General features: G+C 35.7%; 1 protein-coding gene and 1 non-coding gene across 6 annotated transcripts in view; one reads left to right on the plus strand and one right to left on the minus strand.

Annotated features, from left to right (window-relative positions):
- The window catches only part of GUCY1A2 (guanylate cyclase 1 soluble subunit alpha 2), a 428,883-nt gene that overhangs the window by 358,866 nt on the left and 45,640 nt on the right, over window positions 1–24,377 (minus strand). The window lies entirely within an intron of this gene.
- LOC140631330 (small Cajal body-specific RNA 7) lies at window positions 5,057–5,166 on the plus strand. Its single transcript, XR_012028966.1, has one exon.

Genomic DNA, 24,377 nt, shown 5'->3' on the forward strand with positions numbered 1-24,377 from the left:
CTATTGAAAAATACAGCCAAAACACATCAAATATTTTTTTGTGAGAGTACTATAGAGTATAAACATTGTGATAGCTAAATGAAGAAGTCAGTTTGACAAAAAAGTTCTTAACATCAATGTGAAATGAAAAGCAGTAGAAAATCTAAGCAAAAAAAGAGTCCTTTTATTAAGAAAAATTTCATAGTAATTTTAGTTTCATAGATCTGACATTCAAATCAAGTTGAGAAAAATCCCTTACCAAGATAAAAATATGATGGCGCATCTTACACAGTCATGGTATAAGACTGCCCTTCAGCATATACTGCTTTCACTAACAATAATGCCAGACCAAACTGATAGTAATAGCATTTATCTGTCCAGTTCTCCAGCATGGAAGAAAAAAAGCAAAGTGGATGACACTCACTGCAGTTTGGTCCCTGTTCCAACTACTCCATTGAAATTGTTTTTACAAAGGAGTAAGCCAATGCATATTGCTTGATCCCTACCATAGTTAACCGTGTTTGTTGTTTTTCTTTAATTTTTTTATGAAGTTTTAAAGATTTTATTTATTTATTTATTTATTTATTCATTCATGAGAGACAGAGTGAGAGAGAAAGAGAGGGGCAGAGACACAGGCAGAGGGAGAAACAGGCTCTACACAAGGAGCCCGATGCGGAACTCGATCCCAGGACTCCAGGATCACACCCTGTGCCGAAGGCAGACACTCAACCACTGAGCCACCCAGGCATCCCTGTTGTTTTTCTTTTAATTTGACTCTACTGATCATCTCATTCTCCTCAATCTCCCTTCTCTCTTGGCTTCTAAAAACCATGCTTTCTTAGTTTGATTACTGTCTGAAAATTCCTTCACTAAAGTGTCTTCCTATGCCATATCCCTGTATCACCATCACTGCATAACTAAAAGGTCCTAATACAAATTCAATGTCTATCCCTTCAAAGACAATGTTCTTGATTTCTATTAAGTTTTTAAATTACAAAAGTCTAACTAAAACTAAATTCAAAATAAGTAAAAATTCCTATAAGCTGACTATACTTGATGGAATACAGAACTTCATATGCCACTAAAATGTCTTATGAATTGCTTCTATCATTTAAAGAGTTCTACCTTAAAAGGACTCAGGGTCTTTATGCACAGAAAAGAAAAAGATAATTTCTTCTAACTTGGTTTTTTTTCCCATAACATTGAAAATGCCCTTGGAGTTATTAAATAAAGAACATAGACATAAGCATAATACAGCAAGTTTATATTCTGTTTCCACAGAATCCCCCAAAATCATCCAGAAAATAACAATCAAATTCACCAGGGGCACAAAATAAAAACTAGTCTGTCAGTACAGCATACCATCAGCTAGAAATCCATGCTGTCTTACAAAGCACTTCTGTTCTTTAAGATACAAGGTTGTTAATTCTCATGATGACACTGAGGCCTCTCAGGATGCTACACTGACTTGTATCAATAAAGTAAAGCTAAAATATTTTGAATATTACAGTCAAATACTATATATAGTAATTCTATAAAATCACAATACTTGATTAATAAAAATTTTTGTTCACATAATTATTAAACTGTACAAGATCATGAAAGAAGAAAAAAATTATTTGAGTTGGAAACATGCAAGAACTAGGAAAAGATCACTGTAACTTTTGCAAATATGCTATAATCAATAGCCAAGACACATTTTAAATCTTATATCAAAATTTAGGAAGCACAGAGAAAGTAGTTCAGCACAGACAACTGGTAAAGGCTCTACCTACGACTGATGCAAACCCCCTACTTACAGTAAATCACTTGAAACATATAGACAATGCTCATCCTCTCATAACAGAAGACACTATGACAGCTTGACATTTGGGTCTATAAGAATATATTCTTCTAAAGGCAAAACTTATAATAAATCTGCTTTCATTAACAAGTAAGTTAGAATTTTAAATTACTGTTAATTCTCCTCTTTAGAGAAATGAATAGCCTAAATGTGACATCCTTTAACTGAAAATATAATAATCTATTCACTGATGATATGAATCTTCTGTCCCTCATCTGCTCTTCCTACTTCATATTATGTCTTAAGAACAATGTGTCTTAAGGACATTATCCCACTTATGTCTGCATACCCATCTCTAGCATCATGCCTGGCACATAGATACTAAGACTTCATTTGTAGAAACCAAGCTTTTGGGACTTCTGGGTGGCTCAGCGGTTGAGCGTCTGCCTTCAGTTCAGGGCCTTATCCCAGGATCTGGGATCAAGTCCCACATTGGGCTCTCTGCAGGGAGTCTGCTTCTCCCTCTGCCTCTCTCTCTCTCTCTCTATCTCTCTCTCTTTCTCTCTGTGTCTCATGAATAAATAAATCTTAAAAAAAGAAACTAAGCTTTCATCTAGGTATCTGATAATATAATCAAGCTTTTAAAGCCATAGTTGTGCCATGTTTAAGGATACCTAGATAACCAGACACATTCTTTTCTGATATGAGACTCCACAGATAATTTTATCACAATGTGATTAGACTATAACAGAGGCACACAGGAATATCTATGAAGGTATCGAGAAAAGACTGTCTGACTCTCTCCTCAGGGAGATAACATCTGAAGAGAGATTTGAAGAAAAAGTGAGTGTTCAAAAGCCTAACAAGGAAGGAATAATCACACTAATGGATGGACAGTAATGGAAAACAGATGAACCAAGGAAGCAGAAGAGTCTGGCATGGTCAAGGGAGGGCAAAGAGAATAGATAACATCTGGGCAACAGGAGTGAGAGTATCAGCTGTTAACTTGGGCAATGCAGAGGCTGGACTTAAGGATGCCAAGACCAGAGTCAAAGACACCAGCCAGAGAGATGCTGCAATGTCTTTAAAAGATTATATTGGCTGAATTAGAGAAGTCCCAGTGAGAAGAGTGTTAAGCAACGTGCCAAATATTTTCATAGATCACCTTAGACTTTAAAAATTCACATCACATAGGTATTTTTAATTGTTCTCATTTTACAAGTGAAAAATGTTAAGAAATTTGTCCAAGTTCACACAACCATAAGGAGCAAAGTTAGGTCTCAAGGTGAAGTCTGTCTAATACTACATCTTGTGAAATAAGCATAGTATCAAAAGAAGTAAAACATCTGGGGGGGTGGGGAATGCATGTCTTGCTCAATGCTCTGTGATCAATGCCTAACATTTAGCCTGATATTTAGTAAGGCTTAATAAATATTAGCTGGATATTGAATGAATTAATGTATCACTAAAGCCAACAGAAAGGAGCTAGGAGGAGAAGTCAACAGTTATCAAATGCTATAGCAAAGTCAAGTAATGTCAGGACAGAAAAACTGTAAATTGGATCAGTCAGAACTTTGGGGATCTTTGCCGCAATTTCAGTGGAGGGATAAGGGTAGAATACTGGGTATAAGAGGTTAACGGGTTTGTGGCAGGTAAAGAAATAGTTCTCAGCTGAATTAATATTATTATTGGGATGCTAAAATTACTTACTTTATACAAGTGTAATAAATCTGACCTCTAGACTTGGAAAAGGAAAGATTGCCTTCATGAGAACCAAGTAAATACAGAGAGATGGCACCAAAAATACACATTGACTAGAGGAATACCTATCAATACAAGAGAGAAATTAGTGGGTTTTTAGGTCCAGAGACTGTCCTTATCACCCAATAGGGCATTGGTCTTCACTAAAAGGAAAAACGCCAAAGCAACAGGTATATCCTTCGTGGCCTAAAGTTCAGTTGAGGAGCTGAATACCTGCCTACTACACACTGCTATGAGCTATAGACATCCCATAATTATTTTTTAATTATTTAAGCTTCATCAACCTAATATCTAGCTAATGTAACTCAAGAACAACTATACCTCGAATCCAAACTGTAAAGAGAGTTCAACATTTTAAGGAGATAATTACCTCTTTAGAGAAACAATTTTTTCAGCTTTACTCAGCTATAACTGACACATAACATTGTATGTTTAAGGTGTACAGTGTTCTTTTGATATACTTACATATAGCACTATTTATATATCCTACTTTTTTGTAGTCAGAACACTTAAGATCTACTCTATTAACCACATTCAAGTATATAATACATTATTGTTAACAATAATCACAAAGTTGTGTAACAGATCCCAAGAACTTATTCATCTTCTCACTGGAAGTTTGTACCCTTTGACTAACATCTCCCCAATTCCTCTATCTCCCAATCCCTGGGACCACCATTCTCTGAGCTTGGCATTTTTAGATTGCACATATAAGAGATAGCATACGATATTTGTCCAGAAACAATTCTTTTATCTTTTATCTAGCGAGACCCTAAGGTTTTTATCAGCTAGTTTGATGACACTTTTATAAAACTATTATTCTAGTGTCATGCCAATCTACAAAGAAATTACTAAAGTTGGTCTCGGCCTCCCAGAAGAGATTTAACAATAAATATTATATGTCTAAATAATAAACAGAGGAGAAAGGCCCTCAAGAAATTCCACTGCTCGAATTCTAATTTTAAAGAAAATTGTTTTCAATCTGATCTATTAATACAGTTTCATTTGAATCTCTGTTGGAGTGATATAAAACATTTGTAGTCTCGAGTATTCTACAGTTAAGTAAGTAAAAGTACTGGGAAAATAATGAAAAGAATGTTCCCTATCAATTTTGATCTTAATCTGTGAAGACTTAAACAATGCCTTTCTACTATTTTGGAGGTATATAATTCTCCCTTTACTGAATTTGTGGCATCTCTCTCTAAAAAAGAACACAACTTATATCATGTATTTATTTTTAAGTATAGGTGAACTAAAATTAGTTAATAGTTTTAAATTATATGATATACTTAAAGAAAACAGGACATATATTCAGATTCTTAAAAAAATAGAGTTTTAGTATTAGCAAAAAGAATTTCCTAAGAATAACAATAGGGGACCATCTAATAGATTTACAGATTTAACATCAATCTTGAATACCCAAAGGAATAGGCATTATCAGAAGCCTATAAAGTGCTTCAGGGACAAAAATGTTTTTTCAGGAAAAAATATGTTTTTCACCCAAAAACTATATCTAAAAAGTAGAACATCATATGGAAATGATGAAATAGACATAATTGGGTGTTGAATGTTATATGATAGGAAATTTTTAATATGTAAGTTATATAATTAATCTAAGTTTCTTTAAAAAGTACAGCATCAAAAAAAAAAAAAAAGTACAGCATCATAAAATTACACTCCAATATTATCAGTTGTTACACTTCCCTTTCAATTAGTGAAGCCTATTTCTGTGCCTCTCTTATAAAATAGCAGATTTTATAAGGGAATATTTAATATAAGGAAATATTATATATGTCTTTTTAAAATTTTATTTAAATTCAATTTACCAACATATAGTATAACACCCAGTGCTCATCCCATCAAGTGCCCTCCTCAGTGCCCATCAACCAGTCACCCCATCCCCCCACCCACTTCCCCTTCCACAATCCTTTGTTTCCCAGAGTTGGGAGTCTCTCATGGTTTGTTTCCTCTTCTAATTTTTCCTCACTCAGTTCCCTTCCTTTACTTTATAGTCCCTTTCACTATTTCTTACATTCTGCATATGAGTGAAACCATACGATGATTGTCCTTCTCTGATTGACTTACTTCACTCAGCATAATACTCTCCAGTTCTATATTGTATATGTCTGTGATCCCTCTGTTGACTATAAACAGGTTTAGTAGGACAACTCCTGAAAAGTACAACAATCTAAAAGCAGGGTGATCTAGAATGAGAAAAAGAAACCAATGTAGGAAGAAATGTAACTAAGCCAAAAATAGAGATAACTTCTCCCTGAACTGTAGAAATCCTGAATCTACAGATGGATACGCACAAATTCCAGTCAGAATTGATATAAACACATACACACACACACACACACACACACACACAGACACATATGTATAACAGATGACAGATTATCTGTAAATTTATAAAATAAATGTTAAATAAAAACTAATGAAACAGAGGGAAAAATTATTGACTCCTGTAAGGTGCATTTTATGCATAATCTGGAATTAAACGATCTTCATAAAATCCAAGAGATGGGAGGGTGGAAGGAAATAGGGGAGGTGGTAGAAAAGAAGGAAGTATCAGCATTCTAAAAGTCTCTTCACAATTCAATGGAATTTGGGTGAGTAGAGACAAAATATAATCTTAGGAAGAAAATAAGTAATAATTTGTTTTCAAATAATGAGAAAACATGCAGGTCTAATTTGAATAACAGCAAAAGGAAGATAACCAATAATGGGAAAGCAGAGTAGGACTTTCAAATTATGAAGGTAAAAATATATATACATATATTGATTCAACATTATCAATATAAAAAAAGTAAGGAAAGAAGATGTAAAATAAATAATCAGAAATCAAGATAGAAGAAAGAAAATCAAGTAAATTACGTATCTCTGCAAATGTAAACCAATCCACCAATCCAGTGGCAGGAACTCTCATTTCTTCCACAAGAATGGCACTTATAAGAGGGGATTTTAAAAATAAAAGGTGGGGGGATGCCTGAGTGGCTCAGTGGATGAGTGCCTGATCCTGGGGTACTGGAATTGAGTCCCATATCGGGCTCCCTGCAGGGAGCCTGCTTCTCCCTCTGCCTATGTCCCTGCCCCTCTCTGTGTGTCTCTCATGAATAAATAAAATCTTTTATAAATAAATAAATAAATAAATAAATAAATAAATAAATAAATAATAAGGGACAGTAGACAAAGGATTCCAAGAAACTACAAGAAAAATAAGTGAGGAGCAATATTACTATCAAACAAGGTAGAATTAAGTGAAAAATGTGAATCAGGATAAAGACATTATATAAGAAAATCACAATTTACAAAAAAAACCTCAGAGACACAAACCTGAACAAACCAACCAACATTGTAGCTAAATATACAAAGCAAAAAGAATTAGGAATTAATTGCTAATGTATTCATGTTTTTTTTTATTGGAGCAATAACAATATTCTAAAATTGAGTTAGTGATGGTTGTACAACTTTATGAATATACTAAAAACCCTGAAACATACACTTTAAATGGATGAGTTGTAAGATATGTGAATTATATTTTGGTAAAGCATCTCATATCTCTCAGGATCATATGGATCTAATAGACAAAAAAAGCAGTATCATAGAGAAATTAAATAAAAATATTTACAACATAACAATAAATAAACTTAATAAAAATAAAACTATACTGGAAAACTTGAATGTGCCTTTTTCAGAACCATAAAGATCAAAGATTTAAAAAGAAAAGGCATTGGTTAACTGAATATATATCAACAATAAAAAGCAAATACTAATCAAAAAGTCAAGTCACAGGAAAAATGAAATTAAAATAAAATTTAATAACAGGCAAAATTCAAATGCATATATACATGTACACAGATGTATATATCTATGTACTTGCATATATGTGTTTTTATGCATGTGAAGAATTATAAAAACTCCTCAAATACTTGGTCAGAAAATTCCCAAAATATATTTTTAAGTAAAGATTCTGCAGATCACATTTTCTAATAGTAACAAAAATAATAAATATTTACAAATAAGAAAAAGATGACAAAAAATCCTATCTACTTAATAGTTAAGCAATACATTCTCTTGAATTGAAGAAAGAAAGAATAAAATTGAAGAAAGAAAAAATAAAAATTGGAATTATAATTTCTAGAAATCAATGAAAAGACTACTTCATGCAAATCCTGAGGTACAGCAAAAACTGTGCTCAAGAATATATGTATATGCCAAAAATATTTTCAGCAAAAAGCAAATAAAAAGCTTCTAAATTCAGAAAATGATGTTGAGCTTTTTTTAAAAAGTAGGTAAAAGCTGAAATTAATAGAAAAATATACTAAATTAGGAATGAGAAAGATGACATAGGTACATATTAAGAAGAAACAGAGGGGGCGCGTGGGTGGCTCAGTTAGTTCAGTGTCTGCCTTCTGCTGGGGTCATGATCCCAGGGTCCAGAGATCAAGACCCGCATTGGGCTTCTTGCTCAGTGTGGAGTCTGTTTCTCCCTCTACCTCTGCCGCTCCCTCTGGCTCATGCTCTCTCTCTCTCTCTCTCAAATAAATAAAATCTTAAATAAAAAAGAAGAGATGGAGGAATTGAAAAACTGCAATGTTCTGCCATCAAATATATAAATGTAATGTTAAACAGGTAATTCTCTGGCAAAATATAAATCACCAAAATTCACCAAGAAATGGGCAATCTGAGTTCTGTCTGGTCTTTAAAATAAATAATTTGAAAGTTATTTAAATATTTCCAGTCCACAGAAAAAAATTAAAACTACTCAGTTACCTTTATTAAGACCATTTAATGCCAAAACTTTATGAAGTATGCTAAAACCAATTTCTCTTATGAATATTTGCTGAAACAGTAGCAAATAGAATCAATAAATTATAATACTTTCTGACCAAATAGTGTTTATATCAAAAATGAAAGGTATGGTGGACCTGGCTGGCTCAGTCGGAGGAACATACAACTCTCGATCTTGGGGTTGTGGGTTCGAGCCCCACATTGGGTGTAGAGAGTACTTAAAAACCGAAAGAAAGAAAGAAAGAAAGAAAGAAAGAAAGAAAGAAAGAAAGAAAGAAAGAAAGAAAGAAAGAAAGAAAGGAAGGAAGGAAGGAAGGAAGGAAGGAAGGAAGGAAGGAAGGAAGGAAGGAAGGAAGGAAGGAAAAGAAAAAAAGTAGTTCAATATCACAATATCAGAAAAGCTATCAGGAAAAATTATCACATTCATAAAATTGAGAAAATAATTTTATTAGTGCTTTCTGAAGTCTAAAATTTAACAATCTTGATAAAAATTTTGAGTAAAATAGGAATATAAAGAAACTTCTCAAATAGAATGCTGCTTTCCAAAAACCAGAAGCAAAGCTTCTTTTAAAGAATAAAACACTTAAAAATGTTTCAACTAAAATCACAAATGAGATCAGTGTGTTTGCCATCCCCATTGTTATTCAATGTTATGTTGGAGTTTCCAGCAATGCTAGGAGATATGCAAATAAAATAATTGTGTACACACTGGAAAAAAGAGTAAAATTCTCTTTTTGATAATGAAGAAGATTGTACATTTAGAAAATCTATAAAGTCTTCTAATTTGGATCATTTTCTTGCTTGTTTTTTTGTGCTCAAAACATGTATAACACATATTTAAAATGACTAGAATTTATTATTTATTTTTAATAATAAATTTATTTTTTATTGGTGTTCAATTTGCCAACATACAGAATAACACCCAGTGCTCATCCCGTCAAGTGCCCCCCTCAGTGCCCGTCACCCATTCACCCCCACCCCCCACTCTCCTCCCCTTCCACCACCCGTAGTTCGTTTCCCAGAAAAACGACTAGAATTTAAAAACTGGTAAAGTAGCTGAATACGAAATACAGAATTAATAGCTTTTCTCTGTATTAACAGTAAGAATCTAGAAGTAAAACAGGAAAATATTCAAAGTAGAAATAAAAACTGCAAAGTCATATATTTAATGAGAAGGGTGTAGAACTTATATTAAGAAAATTATAAAATCATAACAGCAAAACCTAACAAATGGAAAAATGTTCCATATTTTAGAATATGAAGATCTTCTATTATAAAACTATCAATTCTCCCAAAATTAATACATAAATTTAATGCATCTCCTGCTATAGTCTCAAGGCTTCTTGCCAGTACAATCATTTAAAGACTCATATATAAGAACAAATGCATAGAATACCCCAAAATGCTTGAATAGGAAGACTATTCGGAAGAACCAGATACTAGAATAAATGAAATGGACTACAACTACATTTGTTATTTACACAGGAACAAATAAAGAGAGTCAAAATAGAGAATTCAGAAGTAAATCTGTGTATACGGGAAGTTTTAATGTAGCACAAAATAGCATTTTAATTCAATGGAGAAAGAATGGTTTACCTAATAAATGGCACTAGCCATGTGGAAAACAAAATTAAATCCCATCTCACATCACAAACAAAATCAAATTTTATATCAATTAGAAGCTTAAAATGTAAAAGACCAAACAATAAATATTATAGAAAAAAATCTAGGAAAGTACATGTATTCCTTAATTAAAAGTGGCAAAGTAACACAGAAAAAGGCAAAGACAAATTTGAGTTTTTAAGATACAAAGCTAAATTTAAAATGTCAGAATAATGTATAGAGTACAATTTTATTTTAGTAAAAATGTGTGTATGTGCGTGTGTGCATGACACACCTCCCCTGCCAGTCTGCCCGTCTGTCTGTCCTGTCACTCTGTTCAGGCAACCATGATCCACAGTCTGGAATTATTCCCACAGCCTCCTAACTCACTTTTCTGCTTTCTAATCTCTCTGTAATCCATTCTCTATACACTCTTCAAAATCATAAATTTTATATTTCGTTTCTCTGTGTAAAGCCCTCCCAGGATTATCCACGACCTTTAGAATTAAACACAAGCTCAACAAAGCTTCATCCAGCCATTACTTTGGGCTCCTACCTGATCATCCCCAATTTGCCCACTTCACATCCCTGCACAAGCCATCAGGAACCACTTGGAATTTCCTGAATATGACCAACAGTCTCTCCCTCACTTACAGGCTACTGTATGTGCTAGCTTTATATTTTGTTCTGTTTCTTTAATGGAATTCTGTTCTCCTAACCCACTTAGTTAGTTGTCTGCTTAGACTCATCTTGCAGATCCTCACACCTAAATTCCTCCAGAATGCTTTCCTTGATACTTATACTGAGATAGCAGCCTTTGCTTTTTAGGCTTCTCAAGCACATTGTGATTATCTCCTAGCATTTATCACACAACACTTGCTGGTTTGTCCATCCCTCAGCCTGACTTGACTCCTCTGAAGACAAAAAGTTGTGTCCTTTTCAACATTTATTCATTCCTTTATATAAAAGAGAGAGAGAGAGAGAGAGAGAATACCTGGTCAGTTCAGTCTCAGTGCTGAGTATAGAGAGTACTATAGAGACCAGAATAGACGTGGGTCTTGCCTTTATTTAGCTACATTAAAGATTAAATAATCAAGAAATCAAACACATAGCCATCAATAAACCAAAGTTCCTGCAAAGTTCCTGGAAGAGAAATTCATATAGAGTTTTAGAGAAGTAAAGACCACTATTGGAACTCTAATCACTTGCACACAGGCTTCCCTCTACTGGGAAGCCTACTGGATTTTAAAAAAATCTACTGGATTTTTTAAATTAATAGATAAAAGAATAAATGATAAATGAACAAATAAATACAGCTGAAACTACCCATATGTATAAAATATTTGGTGAATGTTATAAAATATATATGGTAAATATACTCCACTATGCTGTACATGTATAAGTTTTCCATTGCTGTTTCTCACACTCTTCAATACTTGCCAACAGCATGTCAAAGTTACAATAAATGAAAAAATTAATCAGTATAAATGCTTATTTTATGAATTCTTGTTCCTTTGCCAACAAATAGCCACAGGTGAGAGCTAAGGAATGGACAGACTCAGGGGAGCACATGTGCCATCAAGCAACCTTATCAGAGCTCTGTGCTCTGCTTGCTGTCAGAAACTGGCCACCTGTCTGGTAACAAAGTGCTCATCGCATTTTCCAGCCTTCCTTCCCAAGAACCCTGGCATGTGGCTATGGAAGACACCAAGCCAAAAGCCAAGCAGTGTTGTAGTACAGATTCAGAGAACACACCCGCATAAGCTAATTATGAAGAGAGCTGGACGTGCACCTGCCTCAGCCCCATACCCACACTGGGTCCCCGCTTCTGAAAGGCAATCTGCCACATTGCAAAGACTTGGCAGTGGCTCACAGGCTTTGGAATCTCCCTACAGAGACATGCTCATCATTTCTCATACCTGTACTTATACTCATCTTTCACCTGATGGCTAAGAAGGTAGGAGAGAGAATTACAATGCAAATGCATGGACTCTGGCTTTTGTAGATGATGCCTGGCCCTGTCCAAATTGGAGTCCACTGTAGTGGCAGCAGGAAAGCATAATTTCCACCAGGATAGATGCTCAGAGGGCTTACTCAGAGCTGTTAATCACTGCTAATGCCTCTTTAATTATTACGCTTTCTACAATTGCTAAATTGTGATTCACCTTCCTCAACTGCTTCAACCCAGTCTTAGGAGCTATGCTTCTGTTCAATTTGTACAGAAAGGATTAGTTTTTGGAATGAAAGCCATGCTGTAGTAAAGAAATAAAATTATAGGAATCCGAAAATTTTTACAACTTTCCAAACAAATTAGGTAATAAATAGCCAAAGGCAAAAATATGTGTTTCCTTAGCCAAATAGCATCAGATTTTAAGTGTGATAGAAATTAGTGCATCATACATCCACAATGTGGCTTTTATAGTAACATATGACAGAGTTTACTGCATTCACAAAGAAGTAATCCTAATGGTTTTATATTTCTGGGGGAGGATAGCATGGGATTATGAATGTGCTTATTTAAAAGAGAATTTCTAGCTAGACTGTTTCACATAAGATCAACACACAAGGTCACTAAGTGCACTGGGTTGCACTGGTTACCCAGTCTAACCTCCATCAAAATGCAATGGTCCTCATAAACAGTCACCCTCTACTTATGACAAGGAGCTCCTGAAGCTTGCTCTCCCAATAACATCTCTAGTAATCACAAAGTTCCTTCCTTCTGCCACTGAGGCAAAATCAATTCCTTCCTATAACTTTAGTCCACTGGCTCTATTATAGCCTCTGCTCTCCCCGACAGAAATCTCTTAAAGCACCTGAAAATAACTCATATGTTCTCCTTTATCTTCCCATATTGTTTTCAAAGAACTAATTCAAAATGCATTAAAGGCAGCTCAAAAGAACTATTTTAAATAGATATGAAAGGAAAGAGTACATTAGAAAGAAGACAGAGTAAAAAAAAAAAAAGAAGACAGAGTAGGTATGATTTGGAAGGACATTGCAAGTTATGATGTGGAAGGAAACAAGAGAGTAGCAGAGATAGAAGAGGTCTATTTCAGATAAAAGGAGCTAATGTGAGATGCCTTTAAGCCAGGGTTGCGGTCTTGTGTGTGCACATGCTCTAACTTCCGGAAATAGATGTCTGTGTTTATTCCTCCTCACTAGCTTGTACACTTCAAACTGCCTTTCAGTATTGTATTTGATTTATTTTCCCTGCTCCAACCACATTTTTCATACTCACTTCTCTTTTGATCATGCATACATAAGATGTTAGGCTGGCTAGGGAAGCAATTTAGGGCTGGAGGGGGCGGGGGGAGTATGGATGTGGCACATGTAAAGATTGAATTCATAACCACCCCCTCTTCTGCATCACAGATAAGGCCATCCTGGGAATGGATGAAGGGAGCCCCCCAAGCAGAGCAACTGTTCATATGTGTTACCATCTTGACATGAATCTGACATACCACACCTGAGCATGGTCCACAAATAAGACACAAGGGAAGATCTGATACATGCAAGAATTAACAAAAATGATAATCTTCTTAAATAAAGAGAGGAGGAGACAATAGACACCTGAGTTCTTCTGTTTTGTAAGCAACCCTACAATCTATTTGGATTCATCATTTATTTGGTGAAAGGGTTATGTTCTTATGACTTCTTTCAATCTTGTAACACAGCTATGTTCATTTTTTCTGTGTCCCCTTCCAGTTTTTGTATTTACCCATATGTACATCACACAGTTGGACTCATAATGTACACAAAACACTTTGCTTTTGGCTTTTTTCTTTTCATGTAATATTTTCTCTCTAGCAGATACTAAGGGTAATTGCAGCTGTCAGCTCTCATCTGAGTCTTGCTCTAGAAATTGCTTTCAGCTGAAAAAAGCTGCCCAGCCCAATGTCCTGTCCCCTCCCCAAGGCAGCGTGCATCCAAAGATGGTTAGTGTTGAAAGTGAGTTGGAATACAAAGATAAGGCCTCCTTGCCTCCTGGAGGGTGATTCTGAAAAGATGAGTGGAGACCTCTGCTGTGACTGCATTTGTGCCCCATCACCCACTCTATTTTCTTCACATCCTCACAAGGAATTGATCTGGTGAGACTCAGAAGGTGCAAACATGTGTTCCCTAACTTTCGGAAAGAAGGATGACTGGAGGGTGGAGCCGTGAGCCACAATGAATTATTCTCAGGACTCAAAATCTAATGAAGTTTGCCTGGTTGGGTCATTGATCCTAAGGGATCCTGAGAACAAATCTTCAGCAGAGTCTGTTTCCTGGGAAACCAGAGCTATGACAACATCATAAACATTCGCCCCTGCTATAGCATAATCTTGCCACATCGTTCTCATTGCAACAGCTGCTTAATGTTCTTGGAAGCAGATTTATCATATTTTAATTGACCATTTCCTCATAGTTAGACTGTGGATTGTTGCCAATATCTTGCCATTATGAAGAGCATTCAATAAACACTATCAAGCCGTTATTTAATGTTTCTTCTTCTTGTTTTGAATTATTTCTTTAAAAAAAAATCTCAAGTGTGGGCCATAACTAAGAAGACCTGAAGGTTCTAGTCTTTGATAGGTATCCAATATTAAAATCTATAAAGCCTTACTAAGTCTAATAGTAAGGAATTAGGGCAGACTATTTTCTATATTATAGTATCTTGACCCAAGACTCAGAATAGGATGCTTCAGAAGCCCAGAGAAAAAGAGAACAGAATGGTCTACAATTAACTTATGGAGCGTTCTACTATACTTGGCTGAGGAAATCAGAACCTACACAATGTGCCCAGTGGGCAATAAATATTTGTTGAATAGATGTATGGGTGAATAAATGAATATTTATATTTCTTTAAATTTTAACTGAAATCTAAAGGGGGCTCATCAATATAGAAATGTGGATAATGCAGAAAACATGGACTGCATACTGATAAACCTTTGGCTTTAAGTTCTTAAACTGTTCCCATTACAAACCAAAAGTGACGGTAGTACTAACAGTGACAGCCTGTGTAGGTACATGTTAGATCCTCTTTTATGTAAAAAACCAAAGAGGAAATTTTAAGGAGGAATAAAATAAAGTAAGATCTAATAAAAGCATACAGTCAACTAAAAAAATCCAGAAAGCCACATTTATTACTATCACAATAGGTCACATACCACAAATTCATGGGAATGAGTGCCAGAGACTGGAAGATTCTAGTGAAAATCTAAATCATTTAAATTTGAGGGAAATGAACGAAGATGTTAAGTGGACCATGGGACATCTACTGAGATACACTGGGACATCCTGCAAAGATAGCATAAGAATCATGTCCTCTTTTAGTCTCTTAAAATGTCCCAGCAAGACTCATTTCTCAAATCAGGTTGGTTTCATCAGTGCCTTGTGAGCATGCCCTGCTTATCCAACCCATGTGCCATCACTTGTACCCTCCCCTGGTGTCACCAATGGAGAGCAGAGGAGGGCAAAGAAGAGAACACGCCACTTCTCAGGGTGGAAAAATCATGCGACACAGGAGGTGCAGAAGGAAGAAAAGAGCACCAAAGGCTTCGTTTCTTCTTACAGATATCTTAATAAGCTATTTTACCCAAAGGAGATATAAAACAAAAACATCTAAGTTCAGAGCTCTTTTTCCCATAAATGTTTATCACTTTCCCATCACTCCTTAACTCCTAAAGAAAACAAAAGGTTATATGAGAAATCTTTCTTACTATTTGAAAGCAAACAAAAATACATTATCCAAAGGTCAACCAAATCCAGTACTTCACAGGAAGAAGATACTACAGAGCTGTAAGATCTCGAATCCATAATCGACGAAAGATTCACATTCTTTTCAAAGCACTTCTTCAGTGCGCTGTTGAAAAAGTCAGAATTGAAAGGGGAAAAAAACCCACCAACACTGGTTTTCCTCTCTTCGGCCCATTCCCAGGACTTGCCAGAATACTGCTATTTCCTTTCTAGCTTCCAGAAGGATGTCAACGGTCAACACAGTTTGTTTTTTCTATCCCACTGACAATGAAGTGGTTGGCCTGGTGCCGTAAAAGGCAAACAGATTTTTTTAAGCTTTGTGACCATGGTAACCTCGTTCTAAGTGCAAATCTCACAATGTGGGAGATCTTCTCTTAAAACAAACAGTGAGCTGATAAACTTAAGTTCTGCTGTCTACAGAACCTACACTATAGTGAAGCTTGCTAACATCCCTGTTTCCCTTACCAGAATTATCCAAATACTTGGATAAATAAGACAAGAAGGAAGCCAAGAGCAGGGAAGCTCCTCCGTGGTAAGCGGTAAAAGAGTTACTCTATCTCCCATATCTCTCTTGTTTGCCCAGCATACTCAAGTGGAAGCAGGGACACTGGTTTGTGAGTACCACTGTTACCTGGATTTCTGCCTCCCAAGTTTTAATTAAAACCTGGTCCCCTAAGGATCAAGATTGTGAGGGACACAACCACATGAAAATGTATGTGTGAGTGTTGGGTGGGAGGGGATAGTTAAGAAGACCACAGAAGACACAAAATGACATGTATCCGCCTCCTATGTTTGCTTAGGATTTTAACCAGTTTCAGACTTGAGTATAACTCACTATATTTTATGTGAGTATATTTCTAAACAACAATTAAGGTTTTAAAGAATTAAATAGATATGTGTTTAAAATGGTTATGGTTTTCAAAAAGTATTCCATGTGTCCAACAAGAAAAAAAATGAGTATCTAGCATGTGCTGGATACTCTGACCTGCTATGAATTTAAGCAAATGGGCCGTGGTAATTGAAACCATAGATAGTTATCGTCACAGGATTTTCCATCACCTTCTAAATAGTTCACTTTAAACTCGTATTCACTCAACTTAAAACACTCAACAGCTACTTAGTGTGATGTTCCGCTTCAGGTGAAAATACTGTTTAACTGTCCATACCCTACATGGAGAGACAGAAGGTACTGCTGCTAAATATAGAAAACACTTGTAGAGCACACCGCAATAGTATCTAATGACTGATGACAGACTGTGAAAAATAATTTACCCTGGGTATTTAAAATGTCAGGGAAGCAATCCAAAAAATCACAGTCTACAGAAGAGATTATGTCAATGATTGATGAGGCTTTTGAATTCAGTGAAAGTATTTGGGAAGTCCAGAAATGTCATAGAGTAAAAGGATTACAAGAAGAAAGGAGTATGTCCTAGTGTAGGTGTCATTTACTAGAGCATCAGGAAACTATAACAAGCAATACAAGTAGTCAACACTTTTATCATTTTCATTGTTTGGAAATGTATGCTCTCATTCTTGAATATTTTTCTATGTTGGAAAACAGTAAAATGATCTGGAATACAGAGAAATGAATCACCCATTCTGGTATCAATTTTCTGCAATATTAGATAAATAGAATGGGGTTATGTTCAGATAACTATTCTAATTTCATCTTCAAGGTCCTTATCACTAAGGAACTTGAAGGGTTAATAAGACCACAAAACTTGAGAAAATACACTCCATAGATGGGCTCCAATCTGGACACTGATTATACATATAAAATGTGATGCTTTCATGGCTGATATTAGAAAAACCAGAACACAGTGAAGTATGAAAGTAGACCACAAGCTCTTAACTCATTGATGTGTTTTAGCTTAGGTTTGGATTTTTTTAAATTGGGACTACAACCAAGTAGAAATAGAAAGTCCCTTTGGACTATCCATCCTAAATATTATTTTATTCAGTAGCTTTGGTTAATATTCTATTTTGATATGATTTCAAACTTAGAGGAAAGCTGAAAGAATAGTCCCCAAAACTCTCATATTTTTTACAAAGATTCACCGATTTGTTCACAATTTACCCCATCTGTTTCTATTCTCATTCTCTCTCCCCCTCAACACACACACACACACACACACACACACACACAATTCGAGAGTAAATGGCACACATCTTGCCCCTCTTTCCCCCCAAATATTTCAGTATGTATTTCCTAAGAACAAGGAAGCACCTGTATATAACCACAGTACAATTTTTTTTAAGATTTTATTTATTTGAGAAAGAGAGAGAGAGAGGGACAGAGAGCACAAGCAGAGGGAGGGGCAGAGAATGAGGCAGCCTCCCCACTGAGCAGGGAGCCTGATGTGGGGTTCCATCCCAGGACCACGAGATCATGGCCTAAGCCCAAGGCAGACACTTAACCGACGGAGCCACCCAGGTGCCCTTGAAGTTACTGTTTTTGTTACTTGTGTGGTTTTTGTAGCCTGTCTCTGCACTTTGTTTTCCTCCCTGCTGATCACCAGCATCCAGAACAGTACCTAAATATTTGCATTGATGGAACAAATACTTGCAAACTCTCTGATCAGACCAATATTCTCTACAATATTATATATACACATCATTGGATTAGTAAACTTTTCCTGTAGTTAAACAACAAAACGGTTTAGCCCAGCTAAAATCCCCATGACTGTGTAGAACCTTAAGCAAGTTTTATAGATTTGCAACAAGTTAGAGTCTCCTGATTAATTAATTGACCATCTAAAACAATAAGCTTAAATATGACATGAAAGCAGAAAATAATGACAAATTAAGAGAAGCCAATTTTTAAATGGTTGGAAGGTTTGCATTGTTCCTTTTTATTAATATGTAGGACCGAGAATCAGAACAATAAAGAAAGGGTATGAAAACAAATAGATAAATGAAGAACAGTGTGAAGTACCAGATTTGCACATAGAAGGGAAACGTGTCAGATGTTGCAGGAAGTACACAGAATGAGAAGCAACGGAATGAAAAGTCAGAAATTGATCGCAATCAGGGGTATTTTCACTCAAAATGTTTCTGGCCTCCAGTCATTCCGTTCAGTAACTCCTAAAAATCAGGATCATTTGTCACTGCTCTGCTTGTTCTGGGGCTGAAATCCCTCCTAGTCCCTCCTTTGTAAAGATCCTAAAATGACTCTATTCTAGGAAAGCTTGCAGACAAGAGTGAACTTCTCTTTCCCATGGCAGCTGCAAACTCACCCTCCTGCCCACTTTATCTCCCCCTAGGCCAACTCTATCCTCTGGTGATAGGATTTCTAGTTCTAGTATAACAGGAGAGAAAAAGGTTACTAAAGCTGGCATTTTACTAAATCTACATGTGACCAACAGTTTCTGACATTAGATGAACAACCTACCACACATCTTCACAAAGCTAATGTAGGATGAAGAGAGGGAGAATTGACCCTTCACTCGTATGTCCACTGAGGCAGACACAGGAGAACAATCAGAAAAAAACATGGTATCATAAATGTATAATATACAAATGGAGCAGTGGAAACAATCAGTCCTCAGCATCAAAAAGATCTGGCAAAGGGATAAAGAAAGGGGAAAAAGAAAGCAAGCTTGACTAGATAGAGCAGAGAGCATCTAGCAGGAGGCATTAAAACTTTATCTGAAAGATAAATGGCAGAGAATGGAAGCAGGGCTCCAGCTTCTCTTTAGAATTCTGAAGCAGAACTGAAAGTCCCGAAAGAGAAGTAGAATAAGTCAAAAGAACTGAGTGGTGTACTAGGCAGCAAACTCTCTCAGAAATAAGACAGAAAGAGAAACCAAGATTCTAGAACACTCAGCCAGCAAAGATGTAACTCGGTACCAAATTCCCTACAAATTCAACAAAATGCCCTAGGTACACTTGCCCAAAAGCAGGGTGAGCCTTGGAATTAAAGTATCAAGGAACCCAGCACACCAGAACTCTCTGAGGAGCTTACTTTGAAACATATTCTGGTCCCTATCCTAGACCTGATGAACCAGAGTATCTGGTATTTACAGAGTATACAGTGTCTGCTCGCTGGTTTCTTTGTTGTGTTTTTGGTTTTGGTTTTTGTTGTTTTTTAGTTAATGTTTCCAGATGATTCTACTGTACCATCACTAGAGCAATCCACTGTTTTAGACTCTGGAGTAGAAATTATCACTTCTGGAAGTAGGACTCAAATCAATAGATGCAATACATCTCCCTAGCAAAGGCAAAAGCATAAATTCGTAAATGTTAAATAAAAGTAGATTCCTTCAGAGTTGGCTTTTCTTCTTTTTTTCCTCATCTAGCTCTAGACAATGTTCAATCCTGGCCAATGTGTAGGAGTCAGGAATTACCTCAGCACCCTTGCTTATGAATATCACATCTGCCTTTTCTTCAGCTGACTGCTATCAATACTCTGTTGGTTTCTTTTTGTACCTGTCACTAACACTTTCCCTTCTTTCAAGTAACACTCTACCCATGCACCATCCATGATTCATCACTTCTGTGGGGGACTCACCACAATGGCTCTTCTGATTCCCATTTTTTATGTGGGAAGTGATGCCCAATCTTTTGTAGTCCCCAACCATTTCTCTCCCAACCAGATCTGGATGGTAACACTGGTGGGCAACAGGGTACAAGCTGCCTACAAAGACTATAATAAAATTCATCTATATCACAGGGAGCTAGTATTTCCAGCTCTATATCTTCTCTCTCCACACAGGGAAATTACCATTTCTTATTTCAAAGTTAAGACTAGAGCTGGTCAAAATACAAGACAAAAAAAAAAAAATAGGATAGGCCAGAAATTGGAATTTGGGGCTCAATCATGCTACATCTGAAATGGATCTCATCTCACTCAACCTATCATTAGAGGTAACAGAAATAGGCAAAGAGAACTCTAAACTCACCTATAAAAAATCATTCACGATCCACAATCCTCCTTAGATCCCCACATGGAAAATAAATCCTATGGGAATCTTTAACTGGACAGGCTCATGAAAAATAAATCAAAAGAGACTAATATTTTTGCTTTTTAAAAATAGACTAACAGTGAGATAATAATTTTTACCATACATAAAAAGCCTAAATTTGAGTAACATTTTTATTGTGACTCATAATACTCTACTCACGAAATTAAATTAAATAGCTCCAAGAAATGCTGTCAAAAACACTTAAAACTGACTATAGATCTAAACTCAAGGCAATAAGAATGACCACTCATCTAGCACAGAACCTATGATGTTTGAATTTAACTTTAATCTTAATTTTCATTAATTTTCAGGATGATTAAATAGTATGTTATTAAAATGTATGGTTGAGTCAAAGAGTTCTGTGTCAAAGAGCAATGAAAACAGAACATAAAATACTAAAAAAAAAAAAAAAAAAAAGAAAAGTAGACCTACATGTAGAAATGACTAATCTGATGAATAAGAGGCACCTGGGTGGCTCAGCTGATTAAGTACCTACTTTGGCTCAGGTCATGATCTCAGGGTCCTGGGCTTGAGCCCCACATAGGGCTCCCTGCTCAGTGAGGAGTCTGCTTCTCCCTCTCCCTTTGCTCCTCCCCCTACTTGTGTTCGTGTTCTCTCTCTCTCTCTCTCTCTCTCTCTCTCTCATAAATAAATAAATAAATAAATAAATAAATAAATTTTAAAATTTTAATTTTCAAATAAAATCTGATGAATAAAAGTCATCAAATCAAAAGCAAAAAAGTGAAAGCAGAAGAGGTGGTGTTCATTTGAGTGAAAAGGCTCAGAACACAGTATTTAGATTAAAAAAGGAACTATGGCCAAATCACTACAAAATGGGTCCAAGGATGGCAACCCAAATGGGCTCTGAGTCTGACATAGGAAATGCTATGCACTCACATTCCTCTTTCTCACACAGTATGGGAAGAATAAGCTTCTTCCTAACTCAGAGGGAAAACAAAAAGAGCCATTGATTCTTTCTAACAGAGGCAGTAGAGAGGTCAGTCAACAAGGCCGCACAATCTCCTGTGGGAGCCTCACAATCTTGTCTCCGTCCCTACACGCTAACGGGGTGACCCTCTGCGAGCAGCCTGACCTTCTATGCTTCCATTTCTTCTGCTCTAAGTCAGACCTAACTTGTTCCCATATTAGGAATGTTGCAGATACAAAATGGAAGTGATACAATCTCCTGAGAAGAGTAGTGGGAGATTGTTTAAGAGGCTTGAGAAACTTGCTTATGAGAACAACCTAAGAAATAGGAGATTTAATTAGGTGAATGACTCACTGGCCACAGATAGCTTTGAAAGGAATTCAAACTACAACCCTCTGGGGAGCTGGGGACACATAAGATATTATGACTGCTTGTGAGTATCTTCAATTTTGAACACCTTCAACAAATAGGATTTTACATGATGTCACTTAATTTACACCAAATTCCTAAAAGATTTCTAACTAACTCTGCTCCAGGAACTTATTTTTAACAAATAAAAGAAAAAGATTCTACTTATTGGTACCATGGACAATTTCTGCCATGATTAAGAATTTTTCAAGCAGTGTGTCTATTCAGTCATAAGATCTTGAAAAGGAATGACAAAACAGAAAACCAAAATTCTTAACTCTCCTTTGTATATGTTGAGAAGACAGCAAGTGCTGTTTATTAAAATTTCAAGGGAAAAAATAAAATAAAATAAAATTTCAAGGGAAAAGTCACAGCAATTAAAAGGATGAAAATCTTTAAAAAAAAAAAACCTGAAAATACTAATTTCTGGATAGGATAAACAACAAATGGTACAGCCACTTTGGAAGATACCTTAGTAGTTAGTGGTTTCTTACAAAACTAACAAAGTGTAGCAATCACACTCCTAACTAATTAGAAAACTTAAGTCTACATAAAAACCTGCAGTTGAATGTTTACAGCAGGTTTATTTGTAATTACCAAAAACAGAAGCAAACAAGTTGTCCTTCAATAGATGAATGGATAAGTCAACTGTGACATATATGTATGATGATACACTCAGAGATAAAAAAGGAATCAGCTCTAAAGCCACTGAAGTAATGTATTAATCCTAAATGCCTACTGCTAAGTAAAAAAAAAAAAAAAAAAAAAAGCCAATTTAAAAAGTTTCAGAATTGTGTGATTCCATTTACAGGACATTCTAAAAAAGACAAAACTACAAAGAGGCAAATGGATCAGATGGATCAGTATTTGCCAGGGGTTTAGTGCAAAGAGGAGGGCAGGGCTGAATGGGTGAAGCATAGGGGATTATTTTTAGGACATCTCAAGTATTCCATATGATACTGTAATGGTAGATAGGTGATACCATGCATTTATCAATACTCATAGAATTTTCCAGCACAAAAAGTAAACTTTAATGTATGCAAACTATATATTACATATATAATATGTATATTTATATATGTATTTAGGATATCAAAGAATTACATGATAGAATTAAGAATGTGATAAAATAATATAACTGTATCATAAATATATGAAAAACACCTCACTGGAAGTGGTGGAGGAGAAAGATGTGGACCTAAGTAACACCAGAAATGAGCGGAGTCTCTAAACCTCCGTATGTAACTTCATACTCCAAAAATGTACATTAACACTACACTCTGGTTGATAAAATTTCCCCCATGGGCATACATATTAACAATTCTGAAACAATTATACCTGCACACTACAAGCCAACAATTAGCTAGACAGATGAGATGGCTAACAAGAGCCAAGTTTCTCAATGGTGTAGTAGGAGGTTATAGACAAGGAAAGGGGAAAGGGTTAGAATGATCCATATGATTGGATCACTATGGACTCACATTTAGCATAATATTGATGTAGCAGAACACATAGAGAAATATTTACAGACAGGCATATACACAAGAGTTCTATGTATTTTCCTGCTCTGTCAGCCGAGAGGGCTAAGAAACAAGAATACCCCAATAGCAATAGTACTTCTAATGTCCAGATTTTGGTTTCTTTTTTTTTTTTTTTTTTTGTCAGATTTTGGTTTCTAATACTATCCTCCAATAAAAGGAACCATGACTCCTCAGATAAACAGCTGACTCTAGGACTGGAGCAGAAAATACACAAGATGAGCCTGGAGCATCTCATAGCACTAAAAAGGGAGGAAATGTTCAAAACACACACACACACAATTATGGGCATGTGTCAAGTACACATCAGATAACTCCTAAGACTTGACCAGGACTCCTCAAAACTGTCAAGGTCATCAACAACAAGCAAACTCTGAGACTGTCACAGAAAAGAGATGTCTAAGGAAATATGACAACTAAGTATAATATGGTATCTTGAGTGGGATCCTGGAACAGAAAACAGGGAAAGACCAAAGGTATCTGAATAAAGCATGGAATTTAGTCAGTGATAATGTATGGATACTGGTTCATGAATTGGGACCAAAGTAAGATATCAACAATAGAAGAAAGGAGTATGGAATATATGAGAATTCTGTATACTACCTTCACAACTTTTCTATAAATCTAAAACTATACTGAAATTAAGTTTGTTTAAAAATTTAAGGACAAAAGGAAAACAAAAGCCTACCTACTGAAAAATTCAGAAAAGACAATAGTTTGAGGAATTTAGGATGTGAGAATTTGCCCTCCCATACAAAGAAGTGCCAGGCAAAATTAGTAGTGGCTAGGAGACAATGCAATAGAGATGAACAGAGATGACAAAAAAAAGGGGGGAAAAATGAATAAAAATGTCAGTCATGATTTTCCAGTAAGGAAAAGAAGCT

This window comes from Canis lupus, chromosome 3, assembly GCF_048164855.1.
Source record: "Canis lupus baileyi chromosome 3, mCanLup2.hap1, whole genome shotgun sequence".
In the NCBI taxonomy this organism is placed as follows: Eukaryota; Metazoa; Chordata; class Mammalia; order Carnivora; family Canidae; genus Canis; species Canis lupus.